Source organism: Balaenoptera borealis (genome assembly GCF_965194805.1).
Source record: "Balaenoptera borealis genome assembly, chromosome: 21".
NCBI lineage: Eukaryota > Metazoa > Chordata > Mammalia > Artiodactyla > Balaenopteridae > Balaenoptera > Balaenoptera borealis.
The window spans coordinates 24,843,462-24,864,533 of NC_138880.1; the positions used below are offsets into that span (position 1 = coordinate 24,843,462).

The 21,072-nt window shown below is 43.8% G+C and overlaps 2 protein-coding genes across 13 annotated transcripts in view; both read right to left on the bottom strand.

Annotated features, from left to right (window-relative positions):
- Positions 1-21,072, bottom strand: part of STOX2 (storkhead box 2) — a 208,299-nt gene that overhangs the window by 132,929 nt on the left and 54,298 nt on the right. The window contains exon 2 of one of the 3 annotated variants that reach the window (XM_082375200.1): positions 16,915-16,973. The exons of the other annotated variants lie outside the window; for them this stretch is intronic. The gene's annotated coding sequence lies outside the window, so the exon portion shown is untranslated. The remainder of the gene's footprint in view (positions 1-16,914; positions 16,974-21,072) is intronic. 3 annotated transcript variants of the gene reach the window in all.
- The window catches only part of LOC309619741 (uncharacterized protein), a 189,257-nt gene that overhangs the window by 105,442 nt on the left and 62,743 nt on the right, over positions 1-21,072 (bottom strand). The window lies entirely within an intron of this gene.

The window sequence follows — 21,072 nt, forward strand, 5'->3', positions numbered from 1 at the left end:
CAACAAGAAGCCCACTCACCGCAACGAAGAGTAGCCCCCGCTCACCCCAACTAGAGAAAAAAGCCGGCAAGCAGAAACAAAGACTCAACGCAGCCAAAAATAAATAAATCTAAAAAAAAAAAAAAAAAAAAGGAACAAATTGGGGGAATTTTCACATATTTACAGCATCCAAAAAAAAATCTGAAGATACTGTAAAAAATTAATAAACAGAAACCTCAATTAAATAGAGTTGGGAGGCCAGAAGGGGGAGCTCTCACACCCTGTGATGAGCCCAACAGGAAGCAGGAAGACTCCCCTTCTTTCCTGGCCAGGACTCAGCCAATGGAAAGCCAGGGACTCTTTGTTTCCCGTGGCCCTTCAAACTTCCTTTTCCCCTCTATAAAAGTTTTCTCCTCTCTTTGCTGTGTGGGGATTTGCCCGTGGCTCCCCGTGGCTGCAGACCCTGAACTGCAATTCTCTGCTGATCCCAAATAAACCCATCTTTGCTGGAGAAACATCTGGCCATCTGTTTGTTTCAGGCTGACACTGGCATAGCCCAGGGCCTTTACTCCTGAATGGAGCTGAGTCGTGACCCTATGTACGGACCACATGCCCTCCAGGACTCCACGGCTCCAGGGTCCTTCCCCCACACGACGGGCAAAAATATCAGTGGCTGTGTATCACGGTGCATGCGCTGTTGGAAACTTTTCTCACACCGAGATCTAATTCTCAATTCCCAAGTCACAGTGGTACTCAGAGGGCCACGTGTGTCAAGCCACAATGGACGAGAATGTGCCCTCGGCCCGCTTCACTCGTTTACATCACCTACCTGCCAACCCCTGATCGGCCCTGCTCACTCTGCAGACACGAGAGGGAGGACCCAGCAGCTAAGCGACATGGCTCAGGCCGTGGCCAGGCGTAGGAGAGAAGGGCAGGTCCCAGGTCCTCCCCTGGGCAGGCGGCCCGAGGGGTGGCCTCTGCACAGCTGGGGCCCTTTAGCACCTCTCATATCATTTCAGGTGGCAGCCTCTCCTCCTGGCCCCGCTTAACTTGACTGGCTACTCTCATTTGTAAAAAACTCCTCTCTGGTGGAGCTCCCTTTCTGGTTATAAACAAGGAACACCAAGAAGCCTAGTGGTCATGCCCTCACTGATCAGAGCCAAACAGGTAAGTAGCTGAGCCAGGGCTGGCACTGCCCCCAGAGGAAACGAAGCCCGGGCTCCTGGACCCGCCGCCCACCCCCTGGAAGGCCGGCCCGTTTGGGAGGCTGCCAAGAGCCTGGAGCCTGGCCAAGTCGGGGGTAACGGCTTAGACTGCTTGGAGTCTCCCCTTCAAGTTCAGATGATAGACATGGTCGCTGTCAAAAAAGCCTGTGTGTCAGGGACAGGGTTCAGGTGTCCCCAAGAAACAGAACTTGGGTCAACAGGAGATGTGGTCCTCTGGAGGAGCACATGGGGGTTCGAGCATCAGCAAAATGGTCCTGTAAACATGCTAGCTAACTGGGGGGGTCTATGGGGCAAGAGCATCCAAGGTACTGATGCAAGATTAAAATAAGCACATCGACATCCCTCTCAAGAGTCAGGTTTTAAAGTTGACCCTCCTCTTCATCCCTCTTTTGACAAGACACATACTGTCACTCAAGTTTCTCAGAGGGCTTTGCAAAGAGGCACCAACGACCGCTGCGTGAAAGGCAAGGGAAGAGCCAACGGATGCGGAGGCTGGAAGTCAGGCTCCCAGGGCATGTGAGGGAGGACACCCCGGGTCACACAGCCCCGTGGTACCCAGTCCCCGGCTCTTCTCCTCAAAAGAAGACCTGGTCTGGGGCACACGCGCAGACGCCCTAGAAAAGCGATTCGGCCTCAGGAAGTGCTATCAACAAGGAGGAGAAAACAGAACCCAATGCCTCTTCCTTCTGCCCCATCTTCTAAGGCCCTGACCGTGGCATCCACCATCACCTGTCTAAGATCAAAGCCTGTAGGAAGAGGAGGAGAGAAAGAGAAAGAAGGGAAGAACCTCCGTTTTAAAGAGAGTAATAACGAAAAGAATTGGAGTTTAGTTTCTCCACAATCCCCATCGCCTCAGGCCCCTGATGACAGGCTTTGCTGAAGACCACTTGGGGAAGAATGTTGACCAGTGAACGAGGCAGCAGAGAACCACTTGGCGCCCGAGGAATGGGAGCTTTTGACACGTATGTGGCTCTATTCCTAAGCGTGCACAGAAACCAAAAGTTTCCCACAACACGCAAATTTAATTCTAGTGGAAATCTATACGGTATTTGTAGAGTCTCTGTGTGTATTTGTGCACAGTTCTATAAATCGAGAGAAAATACTGGTAAAAAGAGTTCTGTACAATTACTTAAAATGATAAGTTAAAACACTCAAAAAAGTGATACAAGCTTATTAATAATCTCAGTCCTCCTGAGACTCTGAGCTTTCCAGGAGTCAATCTGAGACTACCGCTGCTTCAGGAGAATTCTGTAAATCCAAGCTCTGGCCACATGGTTCTCATACAAAAGACTTTCTTCTTCAGTTCTGACTGCAGGGAGGGCTGAGGTTGCAGAGAAAAGCAGGCACCCCTAAAGAAAAATGACTTCCAAAAGGCTCACTTGTCCCAGGGGATGAAGACTTTCCCACAATGTCATCGATAAGACAATATCCCAACTGAAGTTGCAGCTCCAAGCGTGGGTGGCATGCACCCAGGCCATTATTTTTTTTTTTCTCCAAGTCTCTGCAATCTGTTTCTTGCCATCTGCTAGGATGCTGGTAGAACCGCATCTGAGTCAGAGCACCCCTTCTCGAAGGAAGATGGAATGATGGTCCACTCACCACGTACTTACACAAGCCACAAGCCATTCCAAGGAGGGCAGCCTTGGAAGCTTCGAGCTGATACAACCACAACACCGCATTGCCATGGAGCTTCCCTGTGCAATTTTTAGAAGCACAATAATAATGGGATGAATCTAATTATACGCCTGATTGAAATAGCTCTCTTCCAAAGAGCTCGAAGCCTGTGCGCATACATCGCCCCACTTAGCCTTTCAACGTACCTGTGAGACGGTAAAGGGTGGTATTATTATACCCACAGTAGCTATGAAAACAATCCTAAATCACTGTGTTTCAGAAGCAAGGTTACATGCCGTGTGCTGCTAGCACAACCCTTTCATAGTTGACAAGGCAGTCTTCAACACCCTCCTAAAATCAAGAACACTCCAAGAAACAAACCAGACCTCCCCATTTTTATATGGGCGCAATACAAAAACACTTACGGACAGATCTAAATGCGCCAACAGGATGTGACATGTAGGGAGAAGACTTAAGACTCCCTTCATATTCAAAATAAAGAGACAGCGTCTGAAAAATAAGTAACACTTTAAAAATCTGAGCAGTAACATTCACAGCTTACGCACAAGTCTCGGAACGAGCTGTTCTGAAATTTTTAGGTCTTAGGGTTGATTCCAGGGTTTTCAGCGTTCTTCAAACTTTCACTGAAAAAGCCAACAGCAGAACCACAAAGATGACGGACTAATCTCATGACAGCAGATCTGAATTCCAAAGTGTCAGATACATAGATATTGGAGGGGGAGAAAACACAGAATTAAAAAAAAATAAGCAGATGATCATTGAGTTGTCAGGACCAGAGCCATCAATTTACGTGGGTTTAATCTTGTTTGTTTACTCAGCTTTTGGCAAAAGCAGTCCCCGTACCCTAGCAACAGCTACATCATATGCTTCTTAGGTTACAGCATACCCAGCTTCTAATTTTAAAAACCACCACTTCAGAATCTGCAAGAGGCCCCTTTTGTTATTGATGTTAAATATGCCTTTCAGGTCTCTGATGCATAGCTTTTGTATTTCTTCCTTATATTTAAATTTTTAAAATGCACTTGTGTTTTTTTTTTAAGTACATATAATGTTTATACATATTCTGGAATCTGACGATTACTCTGCCTTTAGGGTGTATGCTTCAGTATGAGCTTAAACTGAAGATATTTCTAGTAAATAAGTGATTTTGAGCAAGATCCAAATGGCTCTCCTTGATGCCTTGCTGTCTTGGTATAAGTTCTAGTTTATCCATATGATAGGGTTTTTTAAGCTGCAACCCTTCGTATTACATTATTGCATTCAGATACGAGGCACAAATTTTCATCCTCACAAAAGTAACTAACTTGGATACATAAGATCCACTATCTTTCTATTATAAACCCCTATTCCTGTAGTGAATTACAGCTGCACTTTTTTTCTTTTTTCTTTTTTTGTATCGAATGTTTCATAAGAAGAGCTCACGGTCTGTCAGAGAAATTTTCCAAATGATAACTTATTACATAAGGAATTCATTTTTTTTCCCCCTAAAAAGAACTGGGCCTGAGGTGGTAGTTACAAGGCAGAATAATCACAAGCAGATGTAAAAATACTTGCACAAAGTAAAAAAATAATAATAATAAAATAAACTTCATATGTTTCACTCCTTTAAAAAAATGTCAGCTACGGCAGGCAGTAAATTGGCCCCTGATTGTCATTAATTGCCACCATTATGTGCTGCTGCTGGCTCCTAATGGCACTATTTTTCAGAGCAAGGGTTTTCGATTATTCTTCTGGCACAAAAACCTGTTCACACATACCACAATGTTCTCACACCAAAACTGAAGTGACTAGGAGATTAAAAGCAATTAGCGTAATTTAACTCCCTGGCATGGGTCCTGAAAGTAGATCAGGATACACAGTTTTCAAGGTTCAAAAACTTTTTCCAGTTTAGCAATTTGAAAAAAGAGCAGGAAACGCCTATCAGAAGTACTGAAAAAAAGACATGCCCTCTGAAGGGCAGCCAAGAAGAGGGCAAACAATTCTTATGCCCTGAAGGGATTTCACAGTCCTTAAAGGGAAAAAGAGAGTTGAAAAAGAAAATAAAAACAAAACCCAACAAACCGTGGGCACACTTGGAGCACCAGATCAGACCCCGAGGACTAGAGACCATGGTTCCTGTGTAAGGGTGGCACCTCCTCTTAAACCCGGGCAGGAATGGTGCCCACTCACCAGAATGAGAATCACTGCGGCCTCACATTAGATAAAACACATAAGGAGTCAAATACAAAGCTCATAAATAACCTTAGGCAAGCATTAAACATGCCAGGTAAAACCAGTATCTGCCTTGTTTCTAGGTCTGAAGTTTAACTTTCAGGATAGAATCATGTAAGCTTTCAAGCAAGAACATTTTTACATTCAACAAACTCCATGAATGTGGGCTTGCCAGGGGAAGACTAGCTGGAATTAATAAAAACTGTGAAATAAAGGATACTCTTATATAAGACTGTAAATCAACTACACCTCAGTTGAAAAAAAAGAAGAGAAACAAGTATGGTGCTATTAAAATTTTTTTAAAAAGAAACCTCTTAGAAAGTACACTTTTATATTTTTAAGAGTAAAGTTCTATCAACAAACAAGGTCCTATTAATCAGCAATTCCACTCTTCATGTGGTAATAACTGAAACCCTCCCTGCTCAGTGAAACAACTGAAATTCATAATTATTATGTTGAAAGTCTTAGCACGATGGAAATGCCATGGGGATCGTAATCGTGGGATACACGACTATTCAAAGAAAGAGTCTTCAATCTCTAAAGATTCTTATTATTAAACAGTTTACTCTCATTCTTATAAATCAAATATGCACACAGGTGTTCTTTGACTTCAAATTTATAAACCGCAATCTGCTGTAGAATGCACTGTCCTAAGAAACAAGGTTGTAAACGGTGATGCACGTCAAGTCGAGAGTACAAAAAGCCAACGTTACCCCTCATATAGGTGAAGAAATTACTAATATGATGAGAGTATTAATGTACTACTTTGGTGAGCCAGCCCACCATAGGCATTTTAATCATACTATGGCTCTAGCACTCGAGTTCTAGTAAGTTATATAATACCATTATGGTTTGAAGATACTAGTACTATAATATCACAGCTGCTTGAAGAATGAAATAGGTGTGGGTAGTTTCATCTAAAAATGTATTCACTATTTTAAATGATTTTTTCCTTTGGAAATATGAGTTCTGAGCTGCCCCAAATCAACTCATAAACAAATGTTGGTAAAGATTCCCGTGTCACATTCTGGATTGTCTGTTTAAAGTTGTCCTCTGTTAATTAGAAACCCATTCCTTGGTCCTGACATAATAACGCCTGGAATTAATACATCACAAATAAAAGAAGCAAGGAAAAGCAAACCGTCTCCAGGATTCCTTTAGACGGAGAGGAATGATTTTTAAATGGCTTATCAATGTTTTTCAAGTGCAGGAAAACTTCCAAAGAATGGTCTCTTAAGTAGCTTTAAATAGTCACTGATTGTTCCTATTTATACAATTATATAATCTAATAAGCCTGTTCATAAATCCGAAAAAATAACCCTAGTCCAACTTTTATCCAACTAATCACAAAATTTAAAATTAGTAAAGCCAAAATTAATAAAGATTGATTCTGAGTTAGCAAATTAACAGCATGATAAATTACTGTTCTAAGTATTCAGACTTATTCATGCCGAATTTCACCTCTACTGATTTAATCTAAGGAATGAAAACATTTCCTATTTTCAAACTGTAGAATCAGGTGGTATATAGATACAGTAATACAAATTACCTCCAGCGATGAAAATATAACTTAGCAAGTTGAAAAGGCGATACATTATAGTTTTTAACCTTTCATGGGATTCCTATGGCTACAGTAAAAAAGAGCTTAGAAATACCTACCTTAGGAACATCTGTTTCTACCCATCAATCTATGCGCCACGGATAACAGACATGGATTAGGAATAGCTTTCAATAATAGTCAGTTTTTAGCCACTTTTAATAACTTTGACAGTATTTTTAAGTAGTGGATTCTGTCTTCTTTATTGTTTATTTTCTTTCTTTTTGGTGGCAAAACTGTTGAAAGACAGCAGAAGAGCTTGCTTTCTTGTATTTGTCATCGATATTAAAAACAGCCTGCATCACACTGTACTGGTAAACTTTAATTTCACTAACCAGAACCTTCACATAGCAAATAAATACATAATCAGTGTTCATTTAGTTGTTTAAAGTTATAGAAAATCATCTGAATTTCATCTGTTACCATGAGGAATAATACCAAAGTCAAATGAACCTGGGGAAATCCCTCCAACCCCAAATAAACCCCAGAAGATTCAAGGGTATTCACTGGATTGTATTAAAGACATTTTCATGGCCAAGAGCAGAGAAGGGGGAAAAATGGCTTACTTTTAATAAATGGGTTTACTTTAACAAAAGGGTTTACTCTTAATAAACCAGAAAATTCAGTTAAGCCAGGCACCTTATTTCTGCTCTTTTGAGGTTTTGCTACATTCCGTAAGGTCTTGAATTGGAGGAAAGGATTAGCATTGCTGCATCCAGGAGAGAAACTGAGCATCTGAGTGCTCCTCAGCCATCAGGACCACAGCACGGCTGTGACACGCCTCCCTCTAGTTTAATTACGAGTTCCTTATTTCCCTGAGCTTTTCATGTGCACCTGGGCCCCCTTCACCTCAGGGAGGACATTCGTCTTTGGAGAAGGTTCTGCCACCTCACCAGCACACCCGGACGCCCTAGTAAGATTCAGATCTGTCTTCTGTTAACCAACCCGTATGTAGAGGAAGGACTTAAAGAAGTGATCGTCCATGGCTATCTGGGATTCTAGCGTCTTCCCTAAAAATGTCACTACACTTGACTAGCAAAATAGTCTCTGTGATTTATTGGCCTGATGTCCAAATGTTTTCTTAACATTTCACCCCAGATGCCACTGAGAGGCTGCAGTCACGGAGATAATGCTAAAGAGACGCATTTAGGGTAAATACAGACTTGCCGAGCAAGTACCCACATCCCAGACATCGGATGTACTCCAGTGTTTGAGAGGCATATTAATTTCATTCCCTACAAATTTCAAACGACATGAATGAAAAGCTGAAGGAGCTCTGACTTCTCCTTCTGCATCCCTACCTCTCCGTGGGTGCTCTAGTGACACGTGGCACTTTGTGATAAATTGCTTATTTACCCCACAGAGGGTAATAGATAAATCCCCATCTATTACCCTCTGTGGGGCTGTGAGATATCCAGAGGAGAAGCTATTTCCCTCTGTATCTCCTGAGCTCAGCACAGAACCTGGACCAGCAAAGGGGCTCAGTGAACATCAATGGACCAAAAGTAATGGCACAGGCCAAGCATTAACTATATGGGACAAGAGCCTGGATGGGAAACATACCCCAGGTTCCTAAAGGGAAATCTGTTCTCGGGATGACAAAGGACAGGTAATGGCCAGTCCCACTGTAATGCAGGATCATGGCTGGATGGGCCACTGTTCTGAGAGACTATGACCTTTTTCTATGCTTTTAATGGTGATCTGATCAAGAAGGAATTAGACTTATTCTCTGAAAGCTCACGTGGCACCACTGCCCTCAGTCCCCCAGCCCAGGAAGAGGCATGTCCACCCTTCACCATGCTGCCCTTTGCTCCTTGGGCTCTTGGGCTTAATAAGTTCTATTCTTTCACCCTCTCTTCCTATGTCATATTTTTGAAATCACTCTTTAAACCCTCAGTAAACAGTCTCGGTAAGTTTTAAAGGCAATTTGGGAGTTTCAAAATCAATCAGAGTTTTGGTGGAATTTCCTAAAAAAGTGCTATCTGGAAATTAAAACGGGAGGTTTAGAGAAAAACTGTTTTCTAAACACTTGAGGGACCCACCTTTGGAATATGTATGGAGTGAACACATTCCTACCTTGATTTACTCTAAGATTGATAAAGTTGTTTACAGGCAGCTGTAGAACTAAAACACAATGACAGAAAGTTTAGCCACTGATTCCTTGACACATAAAATAGCCCCCGCTCATGGAAAAAAAGAGCTAGAAGCAAAAGATAGCTTTTCGTTCTCTCCTCTAGTTTGTACCACAGATAGCAAACGTGAGGACGAATTGCTTCAACTCTAGACATCATGATTTACAAAATAAAATACACTGATCATTTCATATACTTTACGTAGACTTATATTACCTGCCCCTAACTATCCATGAGCTAATATTTTATACCCTTTAAAGTGAGTGCAGAGTCTCAGTTGATCAAGACTGCAATAAAGTCTAATTTACAACCAAATCAGCAGTCCAAATATACGAGTTATAAGAAAACAAACTTCAAAGATTTCTACTACTGACCAGAAGGCCCAGGTGATTAAATGTTTACATGTGCCTAAATTTTGCTCTATTCCTAGATTTCTTAAGTACAATAATATTAAAGAAAAGTTAAATGTAAAACTTAGAAAGAGCAATAAGAAGGGGATCCCAAAGGTGCAAAATGCCATAGAATGAAATAATGTCTTTCTTGGTGCAAATAATCTGTTAGATTCTCAACCCCCTTTTGAACAGGAAAATGTTTCATTCAACGATACAAAAAGAGAAAAACAAATACCGTATGCTAACACATATATATGGAATCTAAAAAAAAAAAAAAAAAAAGGTATTGATTAACCTAGTGGCAGGGCAGGAATAAAGACGTAGACATAGAGAATGCACTTGAGGACATGGGGTGGGAGGGGGAAGCTGGGGCGAAGTGAGAGTAGCATCGACATATATACACTACAGAATGTAAAATAGTTAGCTAGTGGGAAGCAGCCGCATAGCACAGGGAGATCAGCTCGGTGCTTTGCGATGACCTAGAGGGGTGGGATAGGGAGGATGGGAGGGAGACGCAAGAGGGAGGGGATATGGGGATATATGTATGCATATGGCTGATTCACTTTGTTGTACAACAGAGACTAACACAGTATTGTGACGCAATTATACTCCAATAAAGATCTATTTAAAAAAACACTATGAGAAACCAAAGAGAAATCTTACAAATCAGATATTAAATTCAGAATGAGAATAACAATCTGATTCAAAACTCGCAGTTGCTCTAACGTTATCACCATTGAGCGCAAAGGCCACTAGTCACACCTGAAGTGTTGTCAAGATGTTGGGCTCAGGTTAAATCTGATTCATAGACAAAACTAACAACAGGGGGAAGAAATGTAAGCTCCTTTACCCTTTGTTCCTCTGTTAGCGATGTATATGCTTGTGCTAACAGGAAACAGTGACAAAGTTCCAAACGGTAGTAGCTTATAATCTGGAAAAAACCCATCATTCTATGAAAATGACAAATAGCACACCAGAAAAAATACAAAGGTGAATCTAATCTAAAGGTAACATTTCTTTGGGAGATCGGCCTGTCCCTGCTCTTCGTGACTCCACAACTTCCAGCAAAGTTCTGTGAGGCCGGGTCATCCTGAGAGGAACCAACCCTGGTCCTGCATCTCTCTCAAGAGTTTGATCCTGCAGCCAAAACCCTTTCTCTTACTGTCCTGTGTGATGGCTTCCTGGAAATTTAAGGCTGAAATCCTTGTACTCGTAAGAAACAGGGTCAAAAAAGTCCAGTAACATGTACAAGGTCCCAGAGCTCATCTGAGTCGATGCCAAAACTGAAACTCACTTCCCCCAGTTTCCAAGTCACTCCACTTCCTGTACCACATCCTACAAACAAGTCCACCTGGCAACCTTTGATGTCATTTGTATTTTCCACAAGGATTTTTGGGAAGGAAAGAGATAAACTTAGTGGGAAATGCATCATTCCTATCTGGAATATTAGTTAAAATACATATATATCTTTCTTTTAGAAAAAGATGGCACTAGCAGCATCTTTCTACACTGTAGTAATGTAAAAATTATCTGAGGAAAGGTAATATGATGGAGTGTCTACATGCACAGACTGTAGATCTTGGGTGCCTGGGTTCAAATCTCAGCTGTACCATTCCTATCACCGTGACCTCTCTCTCTTTCAATTCCCTCATCTACGCTCTGGGGATAAGAACACCAGGGTCTACTTCAGGGCTTTACTAGGAGAATTAGATGAGTTTGTATTGACATATGTCTGGCATATAGAGCATTAGTAAGTGTTATGAAACTGTTAACTATTTTTATCTTGAAGGGAGGTGGTATAGGCATAAAATAAATACTGTAAGGACGACCCAGTAGTTTTTATGTAAAAAAAGCAAAAGCCTGAGAGTTCCCAGAATACAAATTGTTGCTGTTTTAGAAACACTAGCAAGGGGCTTTGAAACTTTAAGCGAAAGAGCAGTTAAACGAAAAGCAACAATGGTGGTCCAGTGGGTAAGACGCTGCGCTCCCAATGCAGGGGGCCCGGGGTTCGATCCCCGGTCGGGGAACTAGATCCCACATGCATGCCGCAACTAAGACCCGGTGCAGCCAAAATAAATAAACAAACAAATAAATAAATGAATATTTTTAAAAAAATACAAACACATCATTGCCTGGGCCCCTGCACTTAGACAATAACTCGGGTCTAATTAGGAGAGTATCATATATACCAGCCCCCTCCCCCGACATCATCTTTCTCTCCATAAATCATACAACATGCCTGATTAAAACAGATGGCTCTTAAACCATGCCTGGAAGCTCTGAAGTCTGAACCATCCCACTCAGAACACCAGGGGGAACAGGATCTTAAGAGTGTCAGAGCAGGTTCACCATGGAGAACATTCTTTCCTCACTCGGTGTAATATGATATCTTGGAGGCTGCCAGTTAGAGACACTGGAGAGAGAGACCGCGAGGGGAATCGGCAATCAGGTGTTCAAGTTCAGGGCCAGCTCATCTTCTTGAAGGGGCTGAGCTCTTGTTATCAAAGAGCGAGCTGAGGTGTGGCCCCTGGAAGGTGGTGGGGAGCTGAAGGCACCTGCACCACCCACGAGGAGCTGAATGGTCCCCTGCACGCACATCTTTCTCTCCCCACAACTAGGCTGCAAGTTTTCTCGACTCCTGATACAGCACCCGGGTCTGCTGGGAATAACAAAGAAAGCTGGACCCGTGGCAATCTCATTTTTCTCATCTGCAGTCAGCTTCGACCTCCATTTTTCCCAAAGTGATCGCATCGCTCCCCAGTTTAAACTTTGTTCCAATGGCCGTTCCGTGCCCATGTGGTTCAAAGCCTTCACAACAGGACTCCCCCAAACCCCACCTTGGTCGCCACAATGTCTCCCCATGCAGCCTACAAGCCAAGGTTTCTTGTTTCTAGGCATCAGTTACAGGATTTTTTCCCTCTGCTTGGAATTTCCTTTCCCTCCTCTCTGCCTTCCGAATTCGTAGTTTGTCTTTCTTCTTAGCCTAAATCACTATTTCTTCTTTGGTGACTCTTGTTCTTCGCATCCCTTATGTGCCTTGTATCTGCCTTCCTATAGCCCCCCAGGCCACCCTACATTAACCATCCTCAATTCTATATTCCTATCATGATTTTGGGTACAACTAGCATGGCCTTTTTATTAAATTGTGTATATCTCCCCAACAGACTGCAAGCTCATTTAGGGAAAATAACAGTGCTTTGTATTCACCCTTCTATGTGCTTAATATGTTTGCTTGTTGTGATTTCTACAGCAGTTGTTCGTTCCTTTTCTAAAGACTCTGCCCACCTCACTGACCAAGAGGTAGGTAACCCAACAATCCTGCCCCATCCTACTCCTAGTATCCAGTAAGAGAGATGAATAACCAGTCTTTTAAACAAAATACAAACTATCCTTTTGGATACGGAGTTTCCACTGTGTGCAAAGCTCAGCGAGAGATTTTACACACACACACAGGTTTTAGCCCCAAGGAGCAGAGAGAGCATATATGTGATAAACCACAAGTCAGTAAACATTCATAATACAGGCAGGCCTCGTTTTCTTGTCCTTCACAGATACTGCGTGTTTTACAAATTGAAGGTTTGCGGCAACCCTGTGTCGAGCAAGTCTATCAGTGCCATTTTTCCAACAGGATTTGCTCACCTCGTGTCTCTGTGTCACATTTTGGTAATTCTCGCAATATTTTCAAACTCTTTCATTATTAATATTTGTGATGGGGATCTTTGATGCTACTATTGCAAAATGATTACGACTCGCTGAAGGCTCAGGTGATGGTTAGCATTTTTTAACAATAAAGTATTTTTCAATGAAGGTATGGACACTGTTTTTTAGACACAATGCTATTGCACACTTAATAGACTACAGTATAGTGTAAACATTACTTTCACATGCACTGGGAAACCAAAAAATTCCTGTGACTCGCCTTATTGCAGTATTTGGAACCGAACTCGCAATATCTCCGAGGAAAGCCTGTACTGGCTAAAGGTGCGGTACAGATCATAATAGCTCCAAGAGAGATTCTTAGTGGATTGTTTGGTCAGTAAAGTCTTCCCAGAGGAGCTGGGATTTGAAGAACTGTGATCTTTGATATAGGTGCAGAAGAAAGAAAATAAAGCATTCCAGATTTGCTAGGAAAGATCATTGGATCCACGGGGAAGACAGAGAGAATATCATGAGAAGAGATTAAACCCAGGGAAATGCAACGTTTTTCAGGAGGATTATAAAACAATTGGTTTACTGGGACAGATAATCAAAGGGGTAATGGGACATAATGCTAGAGAAATGGTTAAGGAAAATATAGGTCGAGAGGTTTGGATTTGATGCAAAGAGGGATTTGCAGAATAACATTCTTACAAGATGCTATTAAAGGGGTTGAGGTAGAGGTTCAGTAGTTAAATAAGTTAGTTAAATACTGTTCTACCTCCCTTCTGGAGATTAACAATGTGTATTAGAATATTAAAGGCACTGAGAAGTCCTGCAGTAAAAAGCCCCATTTACCTCTGCGTTTCTTCATATTTCAAAGTTTTTTGTTTTGAGAACCTAATTTAAGAAGTGCTGAACTCCAGGCAGAGTATTAAAATAAAGTAACATTTTTAAAAAGTGTGGACCACAGAGTTAAGAAAATGAAGAAGACAACACAGATGGAGCTCGAGCTAGGAAACGGGGAGAAACACAAGTGTTAGCAGACATGAAAATCTGTGAGGAATTATAAAGTTGAAGCTAGAAGTGAATCAGGCACTTTCCCACAAACTCTGCCAGAATTCAGGAAGGTTTCTGTGACCATCTATCAAAAACATTTCCTGCAACTTCAGATATAGTTGTGTAAATCCCTAGGTAAGAGCAGAAAAAAATTAAAAGAAGAGGAATCTGTATGGCAACAGGTACAGAAGATTGCAAGGGATCTATAAATGGACTCTTTTCTATGTACGTATACATCCTCGTAGATAATAATCCAAAATCAAAGCCATGCGTGGCTCAGAATATTTATCTCTTAAACCAGATAAGACTGGTTCCGGCTTTGACATCCTAGTATCCAGAAGTACAAGCCCATCACGGCACCATAGTAATGGAAATGCTGTGAGTTCAAAGGACAAAGTAATTAACAGGAGTGTTCAAAACAGGAGTGGATTTATGGTTTTCAACACTTTGGATCTCCGTTTGTCCAGGTTCTTCGTGCTAAGCATATGGAAGTGCTTTACGAATGTGGCTTCTAATCCTTTTACATAGAGAGGAGTTTTAGGCTCACGAAATAATTGAACTCTTTCAAGAGACCATTTAGTAAACACTAAATAGCAACTCTTCGGGCTGGTATTTTCCAAAAGGCATTCGGAGAACTGACCCAGATGTCAACGGATGCTGCGTATAAAAAGCGGTTCTGTGGCCACGGGGGGGGGGGGGGGGGGGAAATGGCTGGGTTAAAGTATTTCATTACTGCAGAACTTCTCAGAGCCTTTACAACATTTTACATTGGGACTCTCCGGGGGAGGGGGCACTGTGCCCCATGTCCACATTTACTCGACAGGGACCCCTTCTTTCATGAGCACTGTCTGTGATTGATGTTCCACAGATAACCTTTTGGGAGACACGAGAGCACCTGGCCCCTGCAGGAGTTAATTGAATTCTTAGGCAGGAAGATTCTGAGCCATTACAACATTACCAATGCAAATAGGAAGATGGCTGTGCTCCTTGTGCGGTAAGGAGTTCTGCAACAAGGCTTAAGGCCTCACAGTTTCGATCACAGGACATGATCAGACCTTTTGGTGGGCCTTACACGGTGGTCATGAGGCTCAAAGGAGACCCTACATGTGAACGTGCTTTACAAAAGGAGAACGCGTTACCCAGCGTTCAGCAAGACGGTGTTGGGGGTACAGCGTGGAAGCAATCCACGCTTCATTTCACGGCACTGACGACAGTGGACCTTAAGACACATTTCAGTTAGAACAAAACCCAATTCCCTCCCATAGTCTATCAGGCCCTCACGACATGGACTCTGCCTCCTCAAAGACCGCTTTCTCATTCCACGCTGGCCTTCTTCCTACTCTTCAGACATCCTCCAGACCCCAGGCTTCTCCCTCCGCGGGGGCTACTCCTCCCCAGGTCTTCCCAAATGTCACTTTTCAGGAAGGGCCTTCCCTGACCCCCCCCCTTTCAGAAGGATCCTCTGGTGGCCATTCTCCAGCCCCTTAACCTGTCTTATTTTCTTCACAACACTTTGCAGTATCAGAAAACATCACATTAATGTATTCATGTATCTTTTTGCTGTCTGGTTCCTGCCCCTAGAGTGTAAGCTCCCTGAGGACAAGAACCCTGTCTACCTTGTCCACCGTGGTTTAGTGCCCGGAACCCAGGAGACTCTCCCTGAATATCTGTTGAGTGTTAGAAGCTTGGGGAAGCGGCTACTTGGCGAGGAGGGAAGGGAGAGTCAGGCAGATGGGGAGGGAGGAGGAGGCCTCTGGGACACTGCTGACATTCTCGTTTTCACCTGGTTGGTCGTTCCCTGAGTATGTCTCCACTTTGTGATAATTCCTCGAGCTGCCAGTTTATATTCTGGCTCTCTTTGGGGTCTTGATTTAAACTGTTTTTTGACGTACTGGTGTTTATATCATCATGAATACAGGAATACTGATAACTGTCCCTATTTTTGAGGTCCCACAAGGAGCCCTACAATCTGCTAGGCACTTCATCTATGTCATCGCATCAAAGCCTCAGAAAAAAAACCCTCAAGTAACCACCATGACTCACTTCGCAGATGAAGAAACTGAGGTGCAGAGAGAGAATGAGTAACTTGTTCATGGTCACACAGGCAGCGAGCAAAACTGGGATCCCAAACCAGTTTGTTCGAATTGTAAAATTCACATGTGTTCTACTAAACCCTGCTTGGAAGACACTTCTAAAATCAGGACTGGTATCTTGAGGTGTCCTTATCTTTCCCCGGGACCTTTTCTACCTAGAGGCTGTCACAGGCCAAGAGTAGCTGAGTACTCTCCTTCCCCCTCACCTTCTCGGGTACCTATGAACTTCACAGCCAGGCCAACTTCACCTTTGCATCAAACACACCAGAAATGGTCTAGTCGGGTGCAGCGGCAGACAGTGGGCAGGAGGGGCACTGTTTGCCCCAGAGCAGCAGGGTGAGGCCCTGCCAAGGTGACAGGATGACCCACTCCCATGGTGGGGGGGTTCTCTGGACTCCCCAGGGGCGGGGGGCAGCTTCTTCTCTCATCCGGGAGCTCAGGTCTACTCCTGAACTTGAAATCTGACCAAGTTCTGGTGTTTCTCCTCATGGCACTTAGAACTTCTTTGGAAGAAACGGTGCTTCTAGTTAGGAGAGATCTGGGGAAATTGGCGGCCTGGGGAGAAAATATGCTTTGGTCGTTTCTTCCCCCAAATAACGACTCGCATCATTGGATTCGTGTTCCGTAACAACGGAGAAGGATCTGTTTCTCCAACTAGTGGGTCACCTTGGAGTGATTAGCGTGGCTGCCAAAATACAGTCCCTCGGCAAATGACTAATGGTAGCACAGACAAGTCTCTACAGGAAGAAGCCTGGCAGGTGAGCCCTGCGGGAAAGGCCCTCACTTACATCTGAGGAAACTCAGATGGAAATGAAATTGTTTACTTTTCCTTCCATGTGTCTGACAGATCCCCCAGTTTCTATGGGGCTTATTATAAAGGTGTCAGACCCTATCAGAAATTTGATGGCAGCCACACATTATCAAATAAATAAAAAGAACACTCTTTTGTCCTACCTTTGAAGTTTTCTTAAGTTACTCTGAAAAGCATCCCCCTCTGCCAAGTTTCCTGTTTCCTGCATAATGAGATACGTTCTAATTAGCATATCACAAATATTCCTGATCTTCTTTACAAGTCCGGATACATTTTTAAATGTTTCTTTTAAAGTACATCAGGATTTTTCACACTCTGTAAAGAGGCAGGAGAATTAAAGCAATGTGTCAGCTCAATTCTCCATTTCTTTTTTTTTTTTTTTTCCTTTCCTTTTGTTTTTTTAAGTAGGATGGAGGCATTGGGCAAAGGAAAGGTCATAGGACTTGGAAGCCAGAAATCCTGGATTCTGATTTTGGCTGAGCTGCTGATTAGCTGCATCACATTGGGCAAATTGCTTCACCTATGACAGCCTCAATTTCCTTTTCTGTAAAATGAAGACGTTGGACCAAATGGAAAATCCCTCACAATTTAAAACACTGTGATTCTATTTGTGAAGCTTGAATAATTCCTTGTCTCCTTATTCAAAAGCTGGAGTGAGTTATTTTCTTTGAGTTAAAAATTCACAGTGAACTAAATACAAAATGGGTACAGACATCAGCAAAAAGGGATGTGATCTTAAAAACACAGATATCTAATTGTAGAATTATGTGTTACCTTTGAACAGCAAAAAGGGTTTTCGCTTCTTCCCCAAAGAGGTATAGTTATAGTTTTGCCTAGCTTTAATGTGTTGACAAATGTGTAAACACACACACACACACACACACACTCTAAACTGCCTTTATATGAGTGAATAAAACTGACATGAACTAATCCTAATAAAAGAAATATTGAGACGAAGAAAAGGAAGTCTAAGACATCATAAAGGCTTTCTAGTCTCTTGCTAGCCTAGAAAAAAACAAATCCAGTCAGTTCAATAAAATAAGCTGGATTGCCCAGTAACATCTGGGTTTCCAGATTTGACTTATAATATCAAAATCATAAAAACACAGAACTTGATCTTGGTTTCTATCATGACTTCCTGGGGAGCAAGGGCCAGGCTGCTTCTCTGTGCTTCACCATTTAATTGGCCTGATGAAGACCGTCTGGGTGGATTGAGAGCTCCCTGCAGAGGCCCTTCCCCGCCTGGACCTGCCATCTCTTTTTCACCACGGCCATACCCACACCCGTACTCCGGCTCCCCACCTTCCTTCCAAGGACTGCCCATGGCGCCCCATCTTGCAGACTTCTCTCCCCCATCCTCTTTGATCACCAGCTTAACTTGGTAAGTTCCTGGCGCACTTCAAGACTAGCTCCGAAGTCACCCCATCAGAGCCCTTTGCCGCCGTGGCACCATGGTCCTGCCCTATTGCATCCGTGTGTTGACACAGCTGTCTCCCACTCTCACTGCACAGGAGCCGGGGCTCGGAGGGGCCTTGGTCACATCGGTAACCCCAGGACACTGGACAGCAGTGAAGGAAAAGAGAGAAGCAAGGTGCTGAGCGAGTGCTGGGGACATGCCAATGACCGTCCCTCCATCATTCTGGAGGTCCCTCCGTCCTGCAAGATGTACCATATAAGGGGTTCTTGTACGATAACCACCAAAATGTGGTTTAATCTTATTCCTGATGAGGGAAGGAATACTGAAGACGAAGAAAGTCAGAAAAACCGCCCTATATAAAGAGGAAGGTGTGTGTGTGTGTGTGTGTTTGTGTATGTGTGTGCAGGCAATAGGAAGCCACTGATGGTTTTCTGCACGGAAGAATAGCAAGACTGAAAAATGTTTTAAGAAGATGACCTAGCAGTGGTGTACCAATGATTGAAATGGTGTACAGGTTAAAGTACAAATTATTTCAGCCATGAAAAATTATTACAAATAATTATATTTACAGACGTCGGAGAACGAACATATATAAATACCAAAAAAAACGTAGGCTCCAAAACAATACAGAGAATAGAATCACAGTTTGTAAGATATTTTTCACAGTTTTACATATGAGAATATTTTGATATGTGGATACCGTGGAGAAAAGTTTAGGAGGTTAAATATCAGAGCTTTAATAGGAATGTTATCTGAGTGGTGAAACGTGACTTTTCCTTCTTTCTTTCCTTCGTTCTCTTTGTTTTTCTGTATTTTCTAAAATGTTTCCACCATGAACATGAACTACTTGGGTAATTTTGGTAAACCTCCTCTGAATCAGTAAATGGCCCATTTATAAATATTAAAGAGGGCAGAAAGGCAGTGGTGAGGATTTGGCCGCTGGCAGCGGCAATGGGAATAGAAAGTAGGGAGCAGAATTGAGAGCAATTACGGAGGAGTTGCTGACAGAAGCGGGTGAGAGACTGGGTGAGGAACTGAAGGGCAATCAGAAATCTGTGTGACGCCCAGGTTTCCAGCCTAAGTAGGTGGGGGACGAGCTGGTTCCCTTGCCAGAAACAGAACAGTATGGGGGGTACATAACTTGGAGGAAAAGATCCTTTCCTCTTAGACACGGTGTGTTTGAGGTGGCGACAGCTCACCCAGGAGAGCCTGAAGTTCAAGAGAGAGGTTAGGGCTCCGGGTCAGGTCAGGTGCCCCCAGGGGTTCTCATAGGACCAGTATGCCTCCCCACGGGCTGGCTTCCCGACTGTACTGACGTGAGCTAGGTACCTGTCTCTCCTCCTCCCTGGGCCACAGGCTCCAGGAGGCGGGCACCCACCTGTCGTGTCACCGTGCCGCCCTCAATGCCTAGATGCACGCCTGGTGCCGAGGCACTTAATACATGTTGGAGAAGTGGATGAGCGAATCCTCTACGGTGACAGCTCAAGGAGGTGAGTGGACAAATCCGACGGCGAAAACAGGGAGACAGGCGGGCCTGAAACTTGGGAAATTCTCACCTAAGTGTGGGCGGGAGCAGTTCTGCCAATCAAACGGATGCAGAATGGATGCCAAACAGAAACAAAGCGACTTTCCAGAAAGCAAGACGAGCAAAAGAGAAAAGGAGACCAACAACAACCGCCATGGCTGAGAGCTAGAGGAGCAGGGCTGGAAAAAAGTTCATCCATCCCAAGGTTACTGGTGATTCGGGGGAGGATAATTTCACAAAGACAAAAGAACGAACGAAAGCACCACAGTCTTTTAGGTAGTGTGGTGCAGAGGTAAAAGAACAGAGCTCGAGGAGCAGCTGAGTCAGGGCAGGACTTCAAACTCACAGAGGCGGGATCCTGACATGTTAGTACACGGGAAGCAAAGGGTCTAGGCTGCAGTGGGAGGTGGCTGGGCTGGGACGACCTCGCAGGAGGCAGGAGGATTACCGCTGAGACAGACGAGGAACGCTGGCTGCACCTCTGTCCTCTGAACCCCTGCAGCACTCGGGCCGGCACCACACAACTTGGCTCTGATTATACACTCATATTATTCGCTGCTGTTCATGTGCCTTCTCTCCTCATTTAGATGGCACGGACCAAACCTTCAGGACTCTCCATAGCAAATTCTCGATGAGAGTTGGTAGTCGACGGCTTAAATCCCATAGGATAAGTGCCAAAGAGAATAGAGCTACCGACACGAATACATATGCGGTAACTTTTCAACAGACACCACTGCAAAAAAAACTATTTTTAAAGTAGCAACGTGACACCTTCCTCCCCTTTTTCCCTAAGAGCAAAACACCCCCATTATCTTAGGCAAGGGCGTTACCATGCCCCAGGGTCCTTGCCAGCTACTTGCAAGATGACATTTTTATGATTCTGGACCACCCTGCCATTCGCTGCGAGTCAGCCGGGGACAAGTGGCTGAGAGTTGCGGCGGCTTCCAGGGAGGCAGATCCCTGGGTGGCCCCTTGGTTTGGTTGGAGACGGATCTCCTAGGGCTGGCCTGCTTGGGTCCCAGGGTGCACACCTAGCACGTTTCCGTGAGAGGTACAACCCTGCAGCAAGACTCCACGCAAACCAATCAGGGAGCCCCCAGCCAGGCCAGGAATGAAACTCTAGACGGGAAGCTGACTCAGAACAGACCTGCCAAGGCAGCTGCCGGCTTCGGCGAGGCTTGCCCTGCTCCTGACCCACACTGGAGCAGCTGGGACCCGAGCGGTCCCAGAATTTGCGTGATGAACTCAAGATTCCTATCGAGCTGGCATCACTAAGCAGCTAAAATGCCAACTGTCACTTCAAAAAGAAGGCAGGATGGGGACTTCCCTGGTGGTCCAGTGGTTAAGAATACACCTTCC